Source organism: Anomaloglossus baeobatrachus, chromosome 6, assembly GCF_048569485.1.
Source record: "Anomaloglossus baeobatrachus isolate aAnoBae1 chromosome 6, aAnoBae1.hap1, whole genome shotgun sequence".
Lineage (NCBI taxonomy): Eukaryota > Metazoa > Chordata > Amphibia > Anura > Aromobatidae > Anomaloglossus > Anomaloglossus baeobatrachus.
Genome location: NC_134358.1, coordinates 42,756,997 through 42,782,821, shown reverse-complemented (window position 1 = coordinate 42,782,821; position 25,825 = coordinate 42,756,997). Strand labels below are relative to the sequence as shown.

The window sequence follows — 25,825 nt, the reverse complement described above, 5'->3', positions numbered from 1 at the left end:
AGTCAGAGTGGTCCAGAAACATACTCTTTGTACGCTTGGGAAACCTGAAACGGAATTTCTCCTGCTGAGAAGCTGACTCCTCCACTGGAGGAGCTGAGGGAGAAATATCCAACATTTCATTGATGGACGCAATAAGATCATTCACTATGGCGTCCCCATCAGGAGTATCAAGGTTGAGAGCGGCTTCAGGATCAGAATCCTGATCAGCTACCTCCGCTTCATCATACAGAGAGTCCTCCCGCTGAGACCCTGAACATTGTGATGATGTCGAGGGGATATCATAGCGAGCTCGCTTAATCGGTCTGGGGCTGCGGTCCGTGTCAGAGACCTCACCCTGGGATCCATGAGACACCCCGGGAGGACATTGCTGTTCCAACTGAGGGGGACCAGGGGGCAATGATTCCACAGTGCCCCTGGCTTGAGATGCCGGCTTGGACTGCAAGGCTTCTAATATCTTAGCCATAGTCTCAGAAAGTCTTTCAGTAAAAACTGCAAACTCCGTCCCTGTCACCTGGACAGTGTTAACAGGTGGTTCTCCCTGGCCCAACCTTAGCAGAGGCTCCGGCTGAGAAAGTGCCACAGGGGCCGAGCATTGCACACAATGAGGGTCAGTGGAACCTGCCGGCAGTATAGCCGTACATGCTGCACAGGCAGCATAGTAAGTCTGTGCTTTGGCACCCTTGCTATTTGTGGACGACATGCTGTTGTCTCCTCTGAGCAATACAGGAGGGTATATAGACAAAAATCAACAGTGCACCACACAGTGTAAAGTATAGTCTATAATCATATAATCTATAAGTACACTTCTGCACTAGTGGGGCCAGCACCACAGGTGCTGCTTACTGCCTGCGCAAAGCGGTTGTGTGGGCACCAGAAATCCTGCCTGGGTCTCCCTGAGCTTGTCTCTCCTCTCCAGCGTTAGCAGAGCTGAGAGGAATGGCTGCCGGCGTCCTGAGGAGAGGAGGGAGCCGTGGGCGTGACCCAGAAAAGTGCGGGAACTGGTGCCCCACTGTGCAGAGTGAGGGGGGTGGAGTATGCAAAGCATGCTCCAGCCCTCAGTGCTGCCGTCCTGTACAGCGTCCCGCCCTTCCCCTGACTGGCAGGGCTGGGGGCGGGAAGAAAACGAGACTAGGCCGCAAAAGCCGGGGACTCGAGTTATAAGCGCGGCCGCCGTATAAGCGCGGTCGGCGCGGAAGTCCCCGGCGCACTAACAGTCCCAGCCGCGCCGCAGTGATAACCATGGCAGCGGAGGTCAGCGCGGCAGTCCCCCTACACGAACACACTCAGCGACGCTGAAGTGTGTAATCGCACAAACGCAGTCAGCGCTGCTGTCCCCGGTGCACTAGCACACCCAGCAATGCTGGAGTGTTGCTGTGCGCGGTCCCCACGGGGACACAGAGTACCTCAAAGTAGCAGGGCCATGTCCCTGAACGATACTCGGCTCCTATCCAGCATGGTCCTCAGGAGCTGTGGATGGAGCACGGTCTCCTGTGCCTGGAGACCGAAAGGATCCCACTTCACCCAGAGCCCTAATTGAGGGATGGGGAAGGAAAGCAGCATGTGGGCTCCAGCCTCCGTACCCGCAATGGATACCTCAACCTTAACAACACCGCCGACAAGAGTGGGGTGAGAAGGGAGCATGCTGGGGGCCCTGTTATGGGCCCTCTTTTCTTCCATCCGACATAGTCAGCAGCTGCTGCTGACTAAGCTGTGGAGCTATGCGTGCATGTCTGACCTCCTTCGCACAAAGCATAAAAACTGATGAGCCCGTAGCAGCACGGGGGGTGTATAGGCTGAAGGGGAGGGGCTTTACACTTTTAGTGTAATACTTTGTGTGGCCTCCGGAGGCATAGCTATACACCCAATTGTCTGGGTCTCCCAATAAGGAGCGACAAAGAAATGTAGTTTTGAATGACACCATTCACTTTATCATATAATGTACTGAAAAGCGGGGGGAAAAAAAAAGTAGGGTAAAATTGTGGGGGAAAAAATTCTACCTGTGAATTCTACCATTGTTTGTTGGGTTATGCTTTTACAGTAATCACGTGAGTTAAAAATTACCTGGCCACATGATCTATCAGGTGAGTATGATGAGAGCAAGATCAAACTTAATAAATTATATATATACAGTCATGGCCAAAAGTTTTGAGAATGACACCAAAATTATATTTTCACATGATCTGTTGCCCTCTGGTTTTTAATTGTGTTTGTCTGATGTTTACATCACATACAGAAATATAATTGCAATCATATTATGAGACCAAAAGGTTATATTGACAGTTAGAATGAATTAATGCAGCAAGTCAATATTTGCAGTGTTGACCCTTCTTCTTCAGGACCTCTGCAATTCTCCCTGGCATGCTCTCAATCAACTTCTGGACCAAATCCTGACTGATCGCTGTCCATTCTTGCATAAGCAATGCTTTCATTTTGCCAGAATTTGTTGGTTTTTGTTTGTCCACCCGTCTCTTGATGATTGCCCACAAGTTCTCAATGGGATTAAGATCTGGGGAGTTTCCAGGCCATCGACCCAAAATCTCTATGTTTTGTTCCATGAGCCATTTAGTGATCACCTTTGCTTTATGGCAAGGTGCTCCATCTTGCTGGAAAGGGCATTGTTGGGCGCCAAACTGCTCTTGGACAGTTGGGAGAAGTTGCTCTTGGAGGACATTCTGGTACCATTCTTTATTCATGGCTGTGTTTTTAGGCATGACTGTGAGTGAGCCGATTCCCTTGGCTGAGAAGCAACCCCACATATGAATCGTTTCAGGATGCTTAACAGTTGGCATGAGACAAGACTGGTGGTAGCGCTCACCTCTTCTTCTCCTAATAAGCTGTTTTCCAGATGTCCTAAACAATCGAAAAGGGGATTCATCTGAGAAAATGACTTTACCCCAGTCCTCAGCAGTGCACTCCCTGTACCTTTTGCAGTATATCAGTCGGTCCCTGATGTTTTTTCTGGAGAGAAGTGGCTTCTTTGCTGCCCTCCTTGAAACCAGGCCTTGCTCAAGCAGTCTCCGCCTCACAGTGCGTGCAGAAGCACTCACACCAGCCTGCTGCCATTGCTGAGCTAGCTCGGCACTGCTGGTAGTCCGATCCCGCAGCTGAAACAGTTTTAAGATACGGTCCTGGCGTTTGCTGGTCCTTCTTGGGCGCCCTGGAGCCTTTTTGGCAACAATGGAAGCTCTCTCCTTGAAGTTCTTGATGATGCGATAGATTGTTGACTGAGGTGCAATCTTTGTAGCTGCGATACTCTTCCCTGTTAGGCCATTTTTGTGCAGAGCAATGATGGCTGCACGTGTTTCTTTAGAGATAACCATGGTTAACTGAAGAGAAACAATGATACCAAGCACCAGCCTCCTTTTAAAGTGTCCAGTGGTGTCATTCTTACTTAATCATGACTGATTGATCGTCAGCCCTGTCCTCATCAACACCCACACCTGTGTTAATGGAACAATCACTAAAACAATGTTAGCTGCTCCTTTTAAGGCAGGAATGCAATGATGTTGAAATGTGTTTTGGGGGTTAAAGTTCATTTTCTTAGCCAATATTGACTTTGCAAGTAATTGCTGTTAAGCTGATCACTCTTTATGACATTCTGGAGTATATGCAAATTGCCATTAGAAAAACTTAAGCAGTAGACTTTGTAAAAGTTAATATTTGTAGCATTCTCAAAACTTTTGGCCATGACTGTATGTATGTATATATATTATATATATATACACACATATTTATACATATAATATAATATAGTATATATATATATATACATATTTATACATATAATATAGTATATATATATATATATATATATATATATATATATATATATATATATATACACTGCTCAAAAAAATAACTTAAATACCACATCCTAGATCTCAATGCATGAAATATTCCAGTTGCAAATCTTTATTCATTACATAGAATACATTGCGAACAATAAAACATAGAAATTACACTGGGGAACAATTTGGAAAAAAAAATTCTGTTGAGTTAGGTTTTTGAGCTGATTTATACTAAAATTTGCATGCTGATTCCAAAAATGTAGTCAGTTTTTTTCTATCACGTCAAGTTTTTCCTCCTCAACTTACCTGCTATAGAAGCACAATTGCACTGATTTCTGTAATAAGACTTGTTATCTGAGTACAATTCGACTCATATAGAGCTACGTGGCAACTTGTAAGAATAGTCACAACTGAGACAGTGTGGTGAGAGGTGTGTGCAGCTCCCAATACCTCATAATTATCAATATCTTTACACAAAAAATGTATCATAGTAGGAATAAATAGGATTTGTGATAGCTTTTCTCTTTACATTGGGCGCTTAGTTGTAATTTATATATCTTTTATGATTTTTTTCTTTGTTAGTTTTCAAAGCTTGTAACTTTCCATCTCAGTGTTTTATTTACTTATGTACATATTTCCTTTGTTTCAGATCATTTGTTTTCAGATCTGCTCCTTCTTCCTCTCGTCGTAAATGCCTAAACAACCCTGACTCCTTCTGCTATATTTGTGGTGTTTTCACCATTCCAGTTCAAAGGGCAAACATCAGTGCATTTGTCAAACAAGCATATTTTGCATATTTTAAAGTAAAACTCGATGATCAAGATAAGCCATGGGCCCCTCACATAGTGTGCAAGCAGTGTGTCGAGAGTTTACGGATGTGGACCAAAGGAACACGTGAAAAGTTGGCATTTGGTATCCCCATGGTGTGGAGAGAGCAAAAACGTCATTCCACAGACTGTTACTTCTGTTTAGTGAAAACATCAGGATTTAACAGGAAAAATAAAAGTAAAATAGAATATCCAAATCTACCGTCAGCTATCAGACCAATGCCACATTCAGCTGAAATTCCAGTGCCAGTTTTCGAGCAGCTACCATCTCTAGAAGTTCTGAGTGATGTTGACGAACACAGTGACAGCAATGATGCAGAATTTGAAATTCACAAGGATTCAGTTCGTAAGGGATTTGATCAGCACGAGTTAAATGATTTAGCACGTGAATTGGGCTTATCAAAAAAAGCTTCAGAATTACTAGCATCAAGGCTGAATGAGAAACAGTTACTTGAACAAGGAGCGAAGGTATCATACTTTCGTACTAGAGAAACTACATTTTTGCAGTACTTTCGGTGTGACAGCGGTTTTGTGTTTTGCCATAATATTCCTGGTTTACTACAAGAATTAGGGCTTTCAATGTACAATCCAAATGAATGGCGACTGTTTATTGATAGCTCAAAGCGGAGTCTTAAGTGTGTCCTTCTACACAATGGCAATTTATTTGGTGCAGTCCCTATTGGGCATTCTGTCTCTCTTCGTGAAGAACATGGAGATGTAAAGAGAGTTATTGAGTTATTGAAATATGACACACACAATTGGATCATCTGTGTTGACCTTAAAATGGTTTGCTTCCTTCTTGGTCAGCAACGTGGGTACACAAAGTATCCCTGCTTTCTCTGTATGTGGGATAGCAGAGCTGGAGAAAAGCATTGGGTTGAGTCGAATTGGCCTCCAAGATCTGGTCTTAAACCTGGAGATCCTAACATTCTACATCAGCCACTTGTTGACAGGAAGAATATACTATTCCCACCTCTGGACATAAAACTAGGTCTCATGAAGCAATATGTAGAAGCATTGCCAACTGACGGCGACTGTTTTAAGTACATCATGTTGGCACTTCCTGGACTGTCCATTGAAAAAATCAAGGCTGGTGTGTTTGATGGTCCACAAATTCGACAGCTCATCAAAGATGAACATTTCACCGGGACTATGTCAGATCTTGAGAAGAATGCTTGGTTATCATTCAAAGACGTCGTCAAGAACTTTCTTGGAAATACACGTGCAAGTAATTACAAAGAAATTGTTCAGAAACTATTGGAGAGCTACAAAGCGCTTGGTTGCAACATGAGTATTAAACTACATTTTCTGCATTGCCATCTTGCCAACTTTCCGGAAAATCTTGGTGCTGTTAGCGATGAGCAAGGTGAACGATTTCACCAAGATTTGAAGGTTATGGAAGACCGTTACCAGGGTAGATGGGATGTACATATGATGGCTGACTATTGCTGGAGCATCAAACGTGATTGTCCTCAAGTTAACCACTCCAGAAAAAGCTATAAATGTACATTTTTACCTTAAATACTTGCATATATATATATATATATATATATATATATATATATATATATATATATATAAATATAAATAAATATATATATATATATATATATACATACATATATATATATCCTTTGTAAAAAACATGATAGTGTTAAAAAACATATTTGTCATGCCTATTTCTTATATATTTCATTTTTTGTTCATATTTGTACTATTTAAAAAAAAACAACACTTTTTAGGTACAGTAGTTTACATATTTTTGAGAAGATAAACATCCTATAGTTCAAAAACTTGACGTGGTAGAGAAAAACTGAGATAATTTCTGGATTCAGCATCCAAAAATTAATTAAGAACAGTTGTCTGACCTCACTCCTAAAAAATTGCGTTCCCCAGTGTTATCAATGTAAGTCAAAATTAATATCCCATGGAGGTCTGGATTTAGAATGATACTCAAAATCAAAGTGGAAAATCAAATTACAGGCTCATCCAACTTCAGTGGAAATGAGGGTCAGTAGAGTGTGTAGTGGCCTCCATGTTCCTGTATGACCTCCCTACAATGCCTGTGCATGCTCCTGATTGGGCGGTTGTTCTCCTGAGGGATCTACTCGCAGACCTGGATTAAAGCATCAGTCAACTCCAGACAGTCTGTGGTGCAACGTGGCATTGGTGGATGGAACAACACAAGATGTCCCAGATGTGCTTGATTGGATTCACGTATAGGGAAAGGGCAGGCCAGTCCATAGTATCAGTGCATTCATAATGTCGCAACTGATGACACACCTGCAAACACACTTGAGCCCCATGAGGCGTAGCATTGTCATGAATCAGAAGTAGCCCATTGCCTGCTGCACCTGCATATGGTCTCACAATGGTTCTGAGGATCTCATACTTGTACCTAATGTCAGGATACCTCTGGCTATCACATAGAGGGCTGTGAGGCCCTCCAAAGAAATTACTCCCCACACCATTACTGAACACTGCCAAACCGGTCATGCTGAAAGATGTTGCAGGCAGCAGAATGTTCTCCATGGCGTCTCCAGACTTGGTCACGTCTGTCACATAAACTCAGTGTGAACCTGCTCTCATTCGTGGAGAGCACAGGGCGCCAATGTCGAATCTTGCAATTCTGGTGTTCTCTGGCAAATGCCAAACGTCCTGCCCGGTGTTCTGCTGTAAACACAACACCCACTTGTGGATGTCAGGCCCTCATACCACCCTCATGGAGTCTGTTTCTGACAGTTTGAGCAGACATATACATATTAGTGGCCTGCTGGTGGTCATTTTGCAGGGCTCTGGCACTGCTTGTCCTGTTCCTCCTTGCACAAAGGAGGAGGTAGCGGTCCTGCCCTCCTATGGCCCCCTCCACATTTCCTGGAGTACTGGCCTATCAATGCAACCCTCTTCTTCCATTCTTGACACACTGATATCAACACTGCAGAGGAAATGCTAGCACAGGCTTCCAGTGTCTGTGTTTCAGATGATGCACATCTTGTATCTTCACAGCATAGACAATTGCCTTCAGATAACCCAAAAGATAAAAGTCTTAGGGGGGTCAGATCGGGAGACCTTGGTGGGCATTCAACTGGCCCACGATGACTAATCCACTTTCCACTTTTTTTTTTGTATTTGTATTTTAATGGTTTTTAACTTTTGCTACAAATAAAGGTTGTTTTTACCATTTATTGTTGTTGTGCTCCCCATTATGTGCGGTACTCTTTTCTTCTTGTCTCCATAATCCACTTTCCAAGACACTGTTAAAGGAGTTGTCCCACATAACAAAAATTTTTGAGTTTAAGCTAATCTGTGCTGTATTGTCATATAAATCACCCCTACATTGTTATTTTTTGTTTTCTAACTTTTGTTCCTCTTGAATTCACCCTTTATTCTCTGCAGCACTCTGTTTACATTCAGCACAAGCAAACTGACCACTTCCTGTGCCACACCTCCCAGTCAGAGCTGACACCGCCCGGCCTCAGTGTCCAGCCCCACCCCAGTGTCCAGCCTCGCCCCCTGCCCGCCCACTGCACACACATTCCCTGTCAGTATATTCTGCCCCAGCACTGACCTGTTATCACTACAGCATTGCAAATAACAGCCCCACATCGGGCTCTGCACCACACACCACATCGGGCTCTGCACCCCACACCACATCGGGCTCTGCACCGCATACACACATCGGGCTCTGCACCACACACCACATCGGGCTCTGCACCGCATACACACATCGGGCTCTGCACCGCATACACACATCGGGCTCTGCACCGCATATGTGACGCCCTGGGCAAGCCAGGGGTCACAGGTCATTGCACCAACACACCCTACACCCCAGTTAGGCACATCAAAGCTAACCAAAATCCTTGTTGCCTTCCTCCAGAGGCTGATGTTCACACCAGGGGGTGGGTCAGGCGGTTGGCTCCGCCCACCGAGGAGTTCACAGCTCTGGAGGCGGGAAGAACCAGGCAGAGTAGCCCAGGCAGGGCTTGTGTGAGGAGTCCAGCTAGGGACGGAAAGGAGTAAACAAGTAGATTAGTTTAGGAGGTGAAAGTGAAAGGAAGTGAAGTGGAAGTGGTAAAGGAGGAGTAGGAAAAGTGGAAGGAAGGTGAAAGGTGACAGAAAGAAAGCCTGAAGAGAGAGTCCAGCTGTGTGCAGGACGGAGTCAGCAAGGTCAGCAACGGTGGTGATTGTCTGAAGGGGTGACCGTTTGGAAGTTCCTGGAAGGACCGCGGACGGGTAGTGGCCCGGCGGTCTGGAGCAGTGTACCAAAGGACAGTCAGCACCAGGGCAGGGGCCTCTCGGACCCCGGCAAGGCTTGGAGTCGCCATAATTTGCCAAATACGTCAGTGAAGGGGACGCAGATCCCCCAACAACCAAGTCCCGATTGAAGGCAACAGCCCAACCATTACAGTAGAAACACCGCCACCGCCAGGGCACCAGTTTCTCAGGGCCAGCGCCTGCGGGCAAAGAGTAGAGCTCCTCCGGTCCAGCTTGAAGCCGGGGAGCGGGTTACCAGTGGGAACCCATCGCTACCAACACAGAAACAAAGGTGCAGGGAAAAGGGACATCACCGTCACCTACTGGGAGAGCAAGTGCAGCCGTCCGTGGGAACCGTCTTTCCAGCCATGTGGTTTACCGTAAAACTGTGTCAACGTCTCAGGCTGAGTGAGTACCACAGTGCTGCAAGGCACAGCGCTGCCCCCGCGTCCCTGCGCCCACCAGTCCCTGCATCTCCCATCTCATCACCGGGCCCCGGGATCACCAACCCCTACCCACGGAGGGGCAACACAACAACTAGCTGCTCCCCCACCATCAGTCCCGGGATCCCCACATCGAGCAGCGGTGGTGAAATCACCACAGCCGTGGGTGGCGTCACGGACAATAAACAATCCCCACACCCAGCACCCCCCCTTTCACTCATGGGCGAGGAGCGCCGCTCGAGAACCCCCGGGATCCGGCCCACCGCTCGAGCCACCACTGAGCAGCAGCCGCCGGACCCAAGCAGAAGGGGTGAGCGTATTGTGCTGACACCCTCCTCCCCGCCCGCGACAACTTGGCGTCACGAACAGGATCCTACCGCTCTGCCGTTTGGTAGAGGTGCGCCTTGTTACCGCCGGAGGTATCCGGCTGAAAAATTTCAGAAGCCGCCATCTTTGGCGCGAAAAGTTCCCGCTCGAGCGTCTTCTTGAGTAGCAGAGGCGCGAAGGCCAAAACCCCGCCCCGAGAGAGGAGGGGCTGGAAAGAGCTAAGGGGGACGCGATGGCGGCTGGCTGCATGTAGCTGCAGCTATAAAAGCAGGGACGCCAGGACTCTGCAGACATACTGTTCCTGGAAGAAGTCACCATGCGGATGCCGTCCCGCGACACCGTAGCCCCCGCGCCTGGAACCGCGGCGTGGGTGGAGATCCGGACCGCGCAGCTCTACCAACGGCTGCAGGTGAAGATGCAGCTCCTCATGGAGGAGTGGGAGACCGACATGGCGGACGTTATAGCCACCGTGCGGAGACGCGAGGAGGAAGTGGAGAAAGGGAGGGTGAGTGACCCACGCCCCTATGTCCCCCAGGGACCGGTCGCTGCGGCTGAGGGACCCGGTCCAAGCCCTCTCCCCCCGCTGCCTCCCTCGCAACCCGTCCCGGAGGCCGTGACCCCGCCATTAGGCCTGCTACCACCGCAACCGGTAGCAATACCCAGCATCCCCGCCCAGGCGGGCCCACCTGTAGCCGGAGCCCGTAGTAAACCGGAGGTGTTGCCGTGGAAGATTCCGAAGGCTGAACCGGAGGCATCCCCTGAAAAGTCCCCCGAGCCGGAGCTGATGACCCGCCCCGAGCCGAAGGCCCAGCAGCGGAAAGCCCCTATGCCCATCCCCCACACCTCGGCTGAGGTAGCGCCGGGTTGTTGCTGTAAGGCAGCGCCCAAGGCCAAGACACCGCGGGACACGCCGCCCAGATTCCTGACAGTGGGCAACGTCCAGAATGTCCCGCGGGGCCCGACCCGTGCGCCGGAGCTCACAGCAGCGCCGTATTGGGATAGGGAGCCGGTACCGTTGGGCCTGGAGATCGCTGAAAGGGAACGGAAGAAGGCTGAGCTGGTGGCCAGAGCGATAAGGGAGAAGGAGAATCTCCGCCAGGCCACGTTCCGTGTCCGGGGCCCGTTGTACGAGGGGCAGGTGAGGCGGTTTGATGTCCGCCGGGGCTATGGGTTTATTTACGAACCGGGCCTGGAGGCCGAAGTGTTTATAGCCCGGCGGGATGTGAATGCCCACCTGCCTGAAGAGCATCCCGGCCGCAACCTGATGCCGGGCGACATCGTGCAATACACCCGGCACTATGGGGAGCGGGGGTGGTTCGCGCTGGACGCTAAGTTAAGGGGCAGCCAAGAGTCCCGAGTGAGCGCCGCGCCCCCTCCCTTGGCAGAAGCACTAGAGCCTGAAAGGCCGGAGTAAGGGCAGCGGATGCCCGCTGCAACAGTCCCCGTTGGGACCAAAGCCTGAGTTTATGTTTGTTGAAAAATGATAAGTGAAATGAACCGAAGTTTACCTGATTAACCGTGATTTGCAACCGGCCGAAGCCGGCATCGTTGTCCCCGTGGGGACCGTTTAAAAAAGTTGTTTTGCATGGGAACTATCCATGGACAAGCCCGTGAACTTGCAGGGCAACCACAAACGTTAAGTGGCTTGTAAATAAGTTGTTTACCGTTACCGTTTTCCGCAATGCCGCCTCCGGAGAGGCAGGTTGGAGGGAGGGCCCGCAGCCGAGCCGGCTGGGGCCCAGCCACCACAGGAACCGGTGGCTACCCTCTGGAGGGGAAGGACAGATCCCGCTCGGGTAACGTGTGCTGGACTGTGGGTCAAGGGGTGCTGCCTGGGTTTTAGGGGCAGCATCAGGGCCAGGTTGCTTGGGTGGGAGAGAGCGGAAACCGTAACCGTAAACCGTTTGAAACGTTAAAGTAAAAGTGCCTCCCGTTATGGGAAGATTCATTAAAAATGTAAATATGTTACCGTTTTACCATGTTATACCTTTTTATGCATTTGCAGAAAAATAAAACCGGTGTTGGACGGGCAGCCCGCGGACGGTCTGCATTTTGCTAAGGGGGAATGTGACGCCCTGGGCAAGCCAGGGGTCACAGGTCATTGCACCAACACACCCTACACCCCAGTTAGGCACATCAAAGCTAACCAAAATCCTTGTTGCCTTCCTCCAGAGGCTGATGTTCACACCAGGGGGTGGGTCAGGCGGTTGGCTCCGCCCACCGAGGAGTTCACAGCTCTGGAGGCGGGAAGAACCAGGCAGAGTAGCCCAGGCAGGGCTTGTGTGAGGAGTCCAGCTAGGGACGGAAAGGAGTAAACAAGTAGATTAGTTTAGGAGGTGAAAGTGAAAGGAAGTGAAGTGGAAGTGGTAAAGGAGGAGTAGGAGAAGTGGAAGGAAGGTGAAAGGTGACAGAAAGAAAGCCTGAAGAGAGAGTCCAGCTGTGTGCAGGACGGAGTCAGCAAGGTCAGCAACGGTGGTGATTGTCTGAAGGGGTGACCGTTTGGAAGTTCCTGGAAGGACCGCGGACGGGTAGTGGCCCGGCGGTCTGGAGCAGTGTACCAAAGGACAGTCAGCACCAGGGCAGGGGCCTCTCGGACCCCGGCAAGGCTTGGAGTCGCCATAATTTGCCAAATCCGTCAGTGAAGGGGACGCAGATCCCCCAACAACCAAGTCCCGATTGAAGGCAACAGCCCAACCATTACAGTAGAAACACCGCCACCGCCAGGGCACCAGTTTCTCAGGGCCAGCGCCTGCGGGCAAAGAGTAGAGCTCCTCCGGTCCAGCTTGAAGCCGGGGAGCGGGTTACCGGTGGGAACCCATCGCTACCAACACAGAAACAAAGGTGCAGGGAAAAGGGACATCACCGTCACCTACTGGGAGAGCAAGTGCAGCCGTCCGTGGGAACCGTCTTTCCAGCCGTGTGGTTTACCGTAAAACTGTGTCAACGTCTCAGGCTGAGTGAGTACCACAGTGCCGCAAGGCACAGCGCTGCCCCCGCGTCCCTGCGCCCACCAGGCCCTGCATCTCCCATCTCATCACCGGGCCCCGGGATCACCAACCCCTACCCACGGAGGGGCAACACAACAACTAGCTGCTCCCCCACCATCAGTCCCGGGATCCCCACATCGAGCAGCGGTGGTGAAATCACCACAGCTGTGGGTGGCGTCACGGACAATAAACAATCCCCACACCCAGCACCCCCCCTTTCACTCACGGGCGAGGAGCGCCGCTCGAGAACCCCCGGGATCCGGCCCACCGCTCGAGCCACCACTGAGTAGCAGCCGCCGGACCCGAGCAGAAGGGGTGAGCGTAGTGTGCTGACACCCTCCTCCCCGCCCGCGACACATACACACATCGGGCTCTGCACCGCATACACACATCGGGCTCTGCACCGCATACACACATCGAGCTCTGTACTCCACACACACATCAGGCTCTGCACCGCATACACACATCAGGTTCTGCACCACATACACACATCGGGCTCTGCACCACATACACACATCAGGCTCTGCACCGCATACACACATCGAGCTCTGCATCGCATACACACATCAGGCTCTGCACCGCATACACACATCAGGCTCTGCACCGCATACACACATCAGGCTCTGCAACGCATACACACATCAGGCTCTGAACGCACACACGGCGCTCTGTACCGACGCCCCCTACCCCCATAGGGAACACATGTAGGGAGTACATACTCACCCGTCCTCGGTCCCCGCCGCTCCTGCACGTTCGCGCGCTGTCTGTGCTCTGGCCATATCAGCACAGTAGTGACGTTACCGCTGTACTGAATAGAGCACAGACAGCGGGACATTGATGAGAAGCACAACGCTCCTTCTCATCAGCGCTTTCAAATGTACCGGCATCTGTGATTTGTGATGCCGGTATATTTGAATGTGTGATCCTGAGCAGGGGCCCGGTGCTGGCAGTGACACTATGGGCAGCCGCCGCCAGGCCCCTCCCCCAGGTCACGGACCCCACAGCAGTGCAGGGGGAGGTTGTGGGCAGAGTACGGGGGAATGTGTGGGAGGATGCAGGGACGGGGCCGGGGACTCCACGCACTGTACAGCCCAGCAGGGCGGCGACATGCTGTTTCCAGATTTGCATGTCAACATGGCCCTGCCCATGTTGACATGAAATGACCGGAAGCAGCAAAATCACGGCAGGAGCGGTCACATGACCACTCTGAGCCGGGTGAGTGGGGTTGACAGCAGGGCAGGTAAGTGGTCTCTATCTACTTACCTGCCCCAATGTAGCCCAATAGGGTAATAATGAAAAAAACTCAAAATAAGCCGGATAACCCCTTTAATGTAGGAATGCTCGGACATGACACCCCTAATATGATGGTGCACCACAAAGGATACTGGAAGCCTATGCTAGCATTTCTTCTGCGGTGTTGCTATCAGTGTTTCAAGAGTGGGAGAAGAGGGTTGCATTGACAATCCAACACAATGGACAGCACTTTGAACACATTTTACAAGTGGTCATAAAATTGTAAATAACTAATGAATGAATAAAGTTATGTTAAAACCAAGAACACTATTGTTTTTCCTGTGAAATTTCTCAATGAGTTTGATGTGTTACATGACCCTCTTCCCATTGGAAAAAATAAAGTTGGATCCAAAATGCCCAACTTCAAGATGGCCGCCATTGTCACTACTTATCTTGAAAAGTCCCCCCCCCCATATACTGATTAGCCACAAACAGGAAGTTGATATCACCAACCCTTCCCATTTATTTAGGTGCATCCATATAAATTCCCCACCTGGTATATGTATATATATATATTTATATATATATATATATATATATATATATATATTATTGCTGTAATCGTACTGAGCTGAAGATTAAAGCGGACTTGTTACTTACTTTTACCACAAGGTGAATGTCATAAAAATTAAAACAAAAAAACTATTTCTGTATTGCTGTTTTTGGTTTATTCTACATCCCAAAAATCAGAATAGAAAGCGCCACAAAAAATATGTCTCCTGAAAATGGTGCCAATAAAAATGTCAACTCATCCAGCAGAAAAAGTCCTCACATGACTGGTGGCAGAAATATAGAAAAATTATAGCTCTCAAAATATGACAAACTTTTTTTTGTAAAACAAAAACACAACAAACTTTTTTTGTGTGTGATAGTAGCCAAACATAAAAAAAAACAATATAAATCTGGTATCACTGTGATTGCACTGACCTGAAGAAGAAAGCCGTCTAATCACTTATACTGCAAGGTGAACGGCGTAAAAAACATAAGCAATTCTTCACCGGTGGTTGATTTGTTCATTTTACCTAAAAAAGATTGCAGTAAAGTTCAGCTCACATTTATCCTGCTCTCTACACTGAGAGCTTACTTTTGGGTTTACATAAACCGAGGAGAACAAAGTGGAGTTGAATTGTGCAATAACAGCAATCTTTATTGAGAATATGCAAATATTTAAGAACATACAGTAAATAAAAACAGAATGCATGGAGGGTGATACAAAAGTGCCTGTGTCACACCACATAAGGCTATGTGCGCACAGTGCGATTTTCGCAACGTTTTTGGGCTCAAAACTGCATGACTTTGCTTCCCCAGCAAAGTCTATAAGTTTTCATTTTTATAAATTATAATTTTTATTTATTTTCAAAAGCAAACAAGTCATTACATAGAACAAATAATAATAATATCAACAAAATTATCAGCAAAATGACAAGAAAATTGTATATCGCTCCATTTACATTTACAATTCAGTACAACATCTAATCAATGTTCACAGTATTCACAGTAAGACTCAGAATCTTTAATACCTCATGGAAACCCTTATAAATAACTCTAGAAATGAATTTGCAACCATCCTGTGAAACTCTCCTACTCCCCCCCCCTGATACCCCCACTACTCAAACCCACTCCCACCTGGTTACCTTCAACTCCCACCTCCAATCCTCCGAGTGTACCACCTAACTTCTCAGAGTGATACCACGCCGTCTCCTTAAATGGTGACATTAAGCGTTCTATATCATCCTAATAAAAGTAGGTTATAATGAACTCCCTCCACGTTTTGAAGTGACTGCCCAATCGTCCCGACTTCCTTCCAGCATCAAGGCTCTCTAACTCCATCAGCCGTTTTATATGGATTATTACTTCTTCGAACGAGGGTACTTTTGACTCCAACCAATATTTCAGTATCATCCTCTTTGTTGCAAGTATGATTACATGTATAAGTAAAGGGGGATGTCTACTCCTCCTCCCCTCAATGCTCACCCCCTCCCAAGCATGGAACAGAACCAGAGCAGGGGAGAGAAGGAGTTTGATGTCCCAGAGTTTAGCAACACACTTTGATACTTGGGCCCACAGTGGCTCAAGGTTGGGACACAGCCACAATCCATGGTAGAGATCCGTTGCTTCTAAATTGCATTTCGGACAACGAGTAATCCTCTCAGGATTCTCAAGCTTTCTGGGCAAATTGAATGCATAAATCGCCCGATGCATCACTTTATACTGAGTCTCCCGCCACTGTTCATTCAGTATTGCCTTTCGTGGGGCCCTCCACCCCTCCCTGATCTTTGTTCCAATGTCGGGGTCCCCTAGTTGCTTTTCCCATGGCTTAAAGAAACTCTCTGGCTGATAGCCAGTCAACTGGTCTCGCATTGCCCCATATAAAGATGAAATTGACGAGGACGTTTGTGCCAACTTGACCAGGCCGTCAAATGTATTTAGTGACACCTCCGACGATATGTCTTGCAATTGAGCCATAACCTTATGCTTCACCTGATCATACTGGATTATTTGGTTAGGATTCAACCCACAATTGCCTACCAATTCTTCCCTCCCCAACCATCTTGGCTCAGAAGGATGAAAAAGATGGGAGACCCTCTGTATACCTTTCTGCCTCCATTCTTCAAATAGCTTATTGCTAATTCCCTGGCTGAACCCTGGATTATCCCATAGGGGTAGATATTTAGACATTTTATATGTCAACTTGTAATGCTTCCTCACTGCCCTCCAGGCTGCTATCGTATCCTTAAAAAGAGAAGAATGCTTAATTTTTTGGGGTAGATTAGCTTGACTGGTGTGAAGAAGGGCCTTTAAATCCCATGGAAACGCATAATCTCTCTCAACTCCAAGGGACACGTGTTTCTGTGAGCCATGAATCCAATCCATCCAATACCTGGACAAACAGGCCAGATTGTAACCCCTAACATTTGGTGGGTTTAATCCCCCATCATCCTTTGATGCAGTCAGCTTCCTTATACCAATGCGAGCTTGTTTCCCCCTCCACACAAACCTTGAGAAACTTCTATTAAGAAGTTCAACATCCTTATGTCTCAAGAGCACAGGTAGAGTTTGGATATGATACATCAACTTAGACATGGACATCATCTTAATTAATTGTGCTCTGCCCATGATGTTCAACGGGAGGTCCTGCCATCTCTGGAGGTCCTGAACTATTTGATTTATAAGAGGTGGGTAGTTTAGGTTATATAAAGAAGTTGGCCCCTTACCAATTTTAATGCCCAGATATGTAATGTATGATCTTGCTATAGAAATATGCTCACACTGGCCACCTTCCTGCAAATGAGCCTTCCCATTGCCCAGGAACAGCAATTCACATTTAGTTGGGTTAATTTTAAAGCCTGAGTAGCTCCCGTATTCTCGCAATATTTCCAATATAAGTGGTACCTGGGTTTTAGGATCAGAGAGAAACAGTACATCGTCGGCAAAGAGTGTCGCCTGTATTCGCATCTTATTTATGAGGATCCCTTGAAAAGTGCGATGGTCAGTTAACAGCCTCGCCAGGGGCTCCAATGCCAGGTTGAAGAGAAGTGGTGAAAGGGGACAGCCCTGCCTAGTCCCCCTATGCAACTGAAAGGGAGTCGAGAGGAAACCTGGGATATAAACCTGTGCTCTAGGATTTGTATAAATCTCGCGTACCACATTGTAGAAAGACCCCGAGAATAGCATTGTCTCCAAAACTCTATATAGCCAAGGCCACTCCACATTATCGAAGGCCTTCTCTGCATCTATTGTTAATAACGCTGGAGTCTCATTGACCAGATCCTTAGAGCTCACCCTATCAAGGGCCAATAAGACTTTACGAATGTTTTGCGTAAGTTTTCATTTTTGCTGTCGGCACACAACTTTTTTTTTTTCAGCTGTGTTTTTGAGCTGGAAAAAAAAATGGTCATGTCAATTCTTTTCTGCGTTTTACTGCGTTTTCCACCCATGCAATACATTGGAAAAACGCAGCAAAACGCAGAGATCAAAAACGCAGCAAAACGCACAAACGCATCAAAAAACGCATGTGTTTTTACCAATGTGTTTTTGCCGCGGGTGCGTTTTTAGCGGCCAAAAACGCTGCATCTTTATAGTCACAAAAAATGGCAAGGTGCGCACATAGCCTAAGAAGGAAATCCATACTATGTTTACAGGAATACTACACATCTGCACAGGAAAAAGTCCAACCACGGATAAATAGTAAATTACATTAAAGTAGCTAGCATGTGCATAAATTATGACTACAGAGGGAAAATTTTACCTGGAACAATAATAGGTGAGGCACAGGCACAGATAGGGTAGAAGCTCCGACGATCGTTTCGCGGGTGTTATACCCGCTTTTTCATGGAGGAGTGCAGGGGTTTACATGTATATCTCTGAAATATCTGTGCCACAAGGCATTAGGGTACCTTGAGCAGGTACCCCTAAACTGGCCCTCAGACTAAGGACCCTGTGCTGTCCCTTATCCCAGAGGTAGGCTTGATGGTAGCCAGGTCTTTACAGCCAGCGTGACCCTAACTCCTGTCCCAACCCTGATCTAAACACCCCCTCTCCCCCACCACAGGAGCGGGCCAGGACCGTAAATGCAGGCCCCACAAATACCACAGACAGGGGAAGAACCAAAACACATGCACACTTCAATTAGACACAAGGGAGAGACAATACGTGCCCAGGAAGAAATAAAACACAGGGAATAAATAAACTATCACCAGGAATCTTTCCACACCACACTGGAAAACACATGACAGATCACCAGGTTCTGGATTACTGTAATAGGGTGTCAGGACACTGGTTTTTCTGTTTATCCTTTTTGGGCTTTTTGCCCTTTTCCAAGATGGTATCCCCTGCTTCATTCTTCTCCTTGTGTTCTATCCTCTTGCCTTTTTAATTACAGTCCAGCCTCCAGTCCTCTGCTTGAGTATTCTGCCTGGTTTCCTACTCTTAGTGGCATCTCAAGTTACTTCAGCAAATCCTGTGTGAAACTCCTGTTGCTACTCTTCAGAGGTTCTGCTCATCTGCTGCTGATGTTTAGGCTTGCTGTGGTTCTGACCTGCCTTGCTGTCACGTAAGCTGGCTTAGTTAATTAACTGCTCTGCATTTGTTTCCTGACCATTGTATACTGCTTTGTTGCTTCCACCATTGAATTGATGCAGTAGCAGAGCACAGGACTGTTCTGGACACTAGAAACGGCTCTGCATTTGTTTCCTAACCATTGTATACTGCTTTGTTGCTTCCACCATTGAATTGATGCAGTAGCAGAGCACAGGACTGTTCTGGACATTAGAAATTACTCTGCATTTGTTTCCTGAACATTGTATACTGCACAGCATCTCGCTTTGGACTTAAAGAGACTTCCTTATGGAGCTTCAAGGACTGCATTGCTAAATCACATTATCCTATGACGTTTTCTAGAGACTTTCCTTAAAGGGTACCTGTCAGCAGAAATTTCGCACTAAACCTAAAAGATTCCCCCTCTGCAGCTCCTGGGCTGCATTCTGGAAAGGTTCCTGTTGCTATTGTGACCCCTTTGAGACCTAAATAAAGACTTTATAAAGGCTTACCTTTTTGTATGCAAATCTTTTTTTATAGTCACGGGGGCGAGGTCTCGCGCATGCCCAGTGCCACTCTCGAGGGACTGAGCACTGTGCACAGTGTGACCGCTGGTGACGTGATTGAGCAGGCGTGAGATTATGGGCGGCGCTGTGATTATCATCAGCAAGTACCCGCCCATAATCTCGTGCCCGCGCTGCTCACTCTGCCTCCACCGTTATGCGCAAGCACTGGCCATATGACCCAACGTCACCTCTTACCCATCTATTTCTTGCTCCAGGGAAAGATGGGTAAGAGGTGACGAGGGGTCATATGGCCAGCGCTTGCGCATAACAGTGGAGGCAGAGTGAGAAGCGCGGGCACGAGATTATGGGCGGGTACTTGCTGATGACAATCACAGCGCCGCCCATAATCTCACGCCTGCACAATCACGTCACCAACGGTCACACTGTGCACAGTGCTCAGTCCCGCGAGAGTGGCACTGGGCATGGGCGAGACCTCAGAAGCACTGGGCGGCGTCCTCAGGTATGGAAATGAGTGATGGGGGACGGCGTAAAGCGGCAGGAGGGAGAATAACGGACGCAAGACAGCCCGCCCCCGTGACTATAAAAAAAGATTTGCATACAAAAAGGTAAGACTTTATAAAGTCTTTATTTAGGTCTCAAAGGGGGCACAATAGCAACAGGAACCTTTCCAGAATGCAGCCCAGGAGCTGCAGAGGTGGAATCTTTTAGGTTTAGTGCGAAATTTCTGCTGGCAGGTTCCCTTTAAAGGCTTCATTTGATATTTTCACTGTGTGTTTATGAACTTTCTTTTTCCTCTGCACTTGTTTGCTAATCACCGTGTGTTACAATACAAACTTTATCACCTATAAAATGGGTTCAGTTGTGTCTTTGCTCCACGCAGATTCCTGTGTTATCCATTATAATTATTACATAGGGACTTACATCGCTGAAGCAACGCTGAACTATATTCGGTGAGGAGCAACCGGATCCAGTACTTTATAAAGCGTGAAGGAGGCTGTGAGTGGTCAAAGCATCCTGAGCTCATAATAGCAGTTCACAAAGCCAGCAGGAATAAACTAATACTGAACTGGAAAGTAGTGAAGCTAAAACAGCTGACACCTGAGTCAGGCTAAGCAACTAAGAGAACTCAGGTTGTTGGTCAGACTCTGTGATGTGAAGAGTCCAACGCCGCCATGACACCCAGCGAGTGCAAAGGTGCGCACTGCATGACAATGTGATTCAGACAGAACCCCAGATGGAAGATTCCCTTTAATGAGGCAGATGCGGACAGTTTTGACTCTCTTTGGCTTATGATCCGCCCGTTCCCATCTTTTTTAGACAAGCATAAAAGAGCGGTCGACCACCTCTTTTGTGCACATCTTAAAAGCTGGACACAGCTGAACAGAAGTCATACAGAGCCCAGAGTAGCTTTGCGGCCTCATTATTGAATGCATCCATTGGAGGTTTCATCTGAATCCCATATTTTGCATACTTAGATAGAAAACTCGATGTAAGCACTTAAGGTAGAGCATATAATAAACGTGAACTGATCCAAAATGTTATGTACCCCAAAATGCCATCAATAAAACCTTCTACTCAACCCTCAAAGAAGTCCCCAGTCAGATTCACCATCTGTTAACAGAAATATAGGGGGATTCCACATAACTGGAAGCACAAAGAGTCTGTAAAAGTACTATGGCTCCTTACCACTCAAACGAAATCCAGCGAAATCTGCACACCAAAATCCAAATGCCCCCTTCCCTCCTGAGACCCATAGTGTGCCTAAACCGCAGTTAGCATCCACATGTGTGGCATTTCTGTAGCGAGTGATGTCCACTGAATTTATGAAGTACAGGTCTCAAAAGCTCACTCTGGGCACAATGTATGGGCACGACAATGTACAGATTTCCATTTTCATTCTCCAACATCCATTGCTGCTTGTTTCTGGAAGACACCCATGGAGTCAAAATTATCACTATACCCTAGATGAATTCCCAGATGGGTGTAATTGCCAAACTGGGATTACTTGAGGAAGGTTTCTGCTCTTCAGCTGAGGATCCCTCCCCATCTGCGCTGCTGTGTTTGCTCTGCATGCCATCTTGCCAGGTTGGGTCAGTGACTTCCTCATCCACCACCTTGTCTTTCACTTACTCACTCTGGTGCTCTTCCTGACTTGTTGATTTAACCTAACTTGATGGCTACTGTCTCATAATCATTATCATCCACCTCTTGAGACTGTAATTTTCGTGCCCCACCGTAGCTTTCTACTGACCATTGCTGCTCAAATATTTGGGCATCACCGCACAAGATCTCTTAATGTCCCTCTTGAAATGTGCACGGTGAGAGCCCAGAAAAAGCCATGAATGGAAAGATAAAGAGCTCCTTGGAGTAACCAAGTGTGGGTTCACTTGTCTCCTAGGACCCGACATGGTGGGAGAAAGGATCAGGGTGAGAATTATGTGGTCTAGACTATTGACTAGTCAGACCGGACCATGTGGAAGACAGGGTGGGGCTGATAAACAGACTGGAAGCATTATCTACCATCCAGTCCACAAGCTGCTTGTATTGTTTTGGCTTCAACAGTGGTGTCCTGCAGCCCCCTGCAAAGTGAGACTGGAAACTAGGTCTAGATGATGTGTTTTTCGTATGCTCCTGCAACAGGCCTAGTTTGGCTTGGCCCACGGCTATGGCATTTGTGTGCACCACCATCAGCGGGACGTCACTTTCACGTCCCTTACCTTGCACATTTTAAAATTATGTGTACAGATAAGACCAGTTTTATTAGAGACTACAAAGTATTTAATTTAGCCCTGAAAAAGACTATTGGTTGTATGTGGCAGCAGCAACATACAGAAAGGGAATGAACACTGCTTAAATGCCTCTAATACAGTATGCCTTGTCCAGAAGATAACCCTACACTAATTACAGACTCAGAGACTAGAATGTATGTATATTAGACCTGGAAGGACTTTTGCTAGTATGTGGCAGCACCAAGGACTGTATCGTAATAAACACTCCCAAAATGCCTCCAATACACTATCCCTAGTCCAGAAACTAACCCGACACTACTTGCAGACTCAGAAAGGTATTATTGCAGAATGGGATGTATGCACATTAGACCTGAAAAGGAATTTTGGTTGTATGTGGCAGCAGGTACTGTAAAGGTACCGTCACACTAAGCGACGCTCCAGCGATCCCACCAGTGATCTGACCTGGCAGGGATCGCTGGAGCGTTGCTACATGGTCGCTGGTGAGCTGTCAAACAGGCAGATCTCCACAGCGATCAGAGATCAACCACCAGCGACCTGTGTAACGACGCTGTGCTTGGTAACCATAGTACACATCGGGTTACTAAGCAAAGCGCTTTGCTTTATAGTTAACCGATGTGTACCTTGGCTACGTGTGCAGGGAGAAGGGAGCCGGCTTCTAGAAGCTGCGGACGCTGGTAACCAAGGTAAATATCGGGTAACCAAGCAAAGCCTTTGCTTGGTTACCCGATGTGTACCTTGGTTACCAGTGTCCGCAGAAGCCAGCTCCCTGCTCCCTGCACATTTAGTTGTTGCTCTGTCGCTGTCACACACAGCGATGTGTGCTTCACAGCGGGAGAGCAACAACTAAAAAATGGTCCAGGACATTCAGCAACGACCGGCGACTTCACAGCAGGGGCCAGGTCATTGCTGGATGTCACACACAGCGACATCGCTGGCAAGATCGCTGTTGCATCACAAAAACTGTGACTCAGCAGCGATGTCGCTAGCGATGTCGCTTAGTGAGACGTGGCCTTAAGGCAATTAACCCTGCCTAAATGTCTCTAATACAATATCCTTACTCCAGAAACTAACCCTATACTAATTAGAGCTTAGAGCGGTATTATTATACACTTTTATCCATTTGAATGAGCCCTGAAAAGGACTGTTGGTTTAATGTGGCCCCAGCAGGTACTGTGACACTATAATACACTGTCCCGCCTACATCAGAAACTCTCCCTATACTATTTCCAGGTACAGTGCACCGAGCATGGCAACCAGCCAATCATAGTAATGCCAGTAGCCAACATTGCTATGGTAAAACCCTGATTGCCAGACGATCCCCCATATTTAGTGGCTGAAAAATCAGCCATGACACATGCGGGGCAGACATAAGCATGGCACCCAAGTACCAGGATACGCTATTGAGTATTGAACATCTTGAGCGAGGCAGACACATAAGCATGGTGCCCAAGTACCAGGATACGCCATTGAGTATTGAGCATCTTGAGCACCCCGATGCTCGATCAAATACTGAGCATGCTCGTCCATCACTAATTATGATTTATTTTTTGGAGGATCTTTATTTTATTCCTTTTTTTTTGTTGTTACCCTAGGTAACTAGAAGTTGCAGTTATTTAATAACTTACATAATGCTTTACAATACAAACATGTGCAAATCAGTATTGGCATGTAAACTCATTAGTACTCTGCAATCATGTTGCAGGTTTAAGAATTTACTGACAAAGGCTACGTTCACACAGGGCGTTTTTGCAGCGGTTTTTCCTGACCAAAACCAGATATTGTGGCAGGAGGTCTCCTGGGAGTCATCTGCAGTTTTGGTGCGTTTTTTGATGCTGGTTTTGCAGCTCTTTTTTTATCCTGTAGGTGGTTTCAATGCAAATCCATTGCAAAAACACTGAAAAAGATTGACATGCTCATTCTTTGAATAACGCAGCAAAAACGCAGATGAACAAAACAGTCAGGAAAATCCTGGAGGTGATTTGTGTGTGCGTGCATGAGATTCCATAGACTTTGCTGGGACTGTAAAAAGGAGCGTTTTATTAGTATGGATTTGCATAAAACCAAGGCAATAACGCTGCTAAAAAAACAATGCAAAAACACCCTGTGCAAACATTACTAAAGGGTGTCGTCGCCCAGTTTTTTCTAACTTAGCTGCAATATAAATAAGTAAAAAGAAATAAAACATCTGTTGCAGCAGAATGTCAGCTACATGTTACACTGCAACACAGCAATTTGAGCATAATGCTATATTGTATTGCAATTAGAAGTTGTTAATGCATTTTACACCTCCATGGTTGTATGAGTCATACAAATAGTTTAAATTTACTGCTATCTATACAGACCTAACACTGATTGTTATACAGTGGAACCTCGCTTAACGAGTAACCCACTTAACGAGAATTTCGCTTAACAAGCAAAGCTTTCTCTAAATTTGTAATTCGATTTACGAGAAAGCTTTGCTGTACGAGCAAAATCCTCACCGCACACACTTCCGGTTCCGTACATCCACCACGCGCTAACCCGAAGTTGCAGTCCACACAAACACACACATGTACGCACAAACACACACACACACACGCACGCACACACATACAGTATTATGCTCACCTTACATTCCGTTCCACCGCCAGTCTCATGGTTCTTGTAGTTCCGGGTACATTGCGACGTCCTCGCGGCGAACTACAAGACCCAAGAGGCCTGTGATGGAATGGAGGTAAGGTGAGCATATAATATAATATAGTTTACCTTGCGTTTCATCGCTGGCCTCCTGGGTCCTGTAGTTCGCCGCTCCGCTCCACTCCACTCCAGGCTGTGCATCGGCATCCATAGCGATGAAGCAGGAACTTCCTGGTTCCTGTCACCGCTACTCAAAGGCAGCGCGCTGGCCAGTCAGAGGCAAGCGGCTCTGCCTTTGCCGTCAGCGCTCTGGCCGTGGAAGTTCCTCCCTCGTCGTTATGGTAAACCGATACACGGCTCAGCCCCGTACCAAAGATCAGCAAGTCCCAGGAGTCCGGCGATGCAACGGAAGGTAAGGTGAGCATATAATATTTGCGTGTGTGCTTGTGTGAGTTTGTATGTGTTTGTACGTGTTTGTGCATGTGTGGAATGGCACAATAGGGGACCAGGATGGGACATTTAACAAGTTGTGGAACGAATTGTCTGAATTGCAATGATTTCCTATGGGAAATCTTGCTTTGCTGAACGGGTAACTTGGTTAACAAGCACAGTCCCAGAATGGATTGCTCTAGTTAAGCAAGGCTCCACTGTACTATGTTCAGTAAAATGGTCTGAAATCTGTGGCAATTTTCACACTTGCTATAGTAATATTAAGAATATGTGATCTATTAGATTCCACACAGATCAGTTACTAAAGAATCACATGGAAGTCCCACTTGGGTCTTTTAGTGTTTCCATCATTTTTTACCGCATGAGAAATGACAAGTGATGCTATTTTTGCTTTGAAAGCCATATAAAAAAAACATAAACAAAATGAAACAAAACAATAAAAGTTAGAAAGTGTAAATTTAGCATTAATGCTTTTACAAAAACATAAAAAGTAATAAGTTTAGAATAAAGGTATAAAACAATGTTT

At 47.0% G+C, this 25,825-nt stretch overlaps 1 protein-coding gene across 5 annotated transcripts in view; it reads right to left on the bottom strand.

Moving 5' to 3' along the window:
• LOC142317006 (uncharacterized) overlaps positions 1 to 25,825 on the bottom strand; it is a 378,054-nt gene that overhangs the window by 304,906 nt on the left and 47,323 nt on the right. For all 5 annotated transcript variants that reach the window (XR_012754656.1, XM_075352880.1, XM_075352879.1 and 2 more), the window contains exon 3: positions 14,847 to 14,941. The gene's annotated coding sequence lies outside the window, so the exon portion shown is untranslated. The remainder of the gene's footprint in view (positions 1 to 14,846; positions 14,942 to 25,825) is intronic.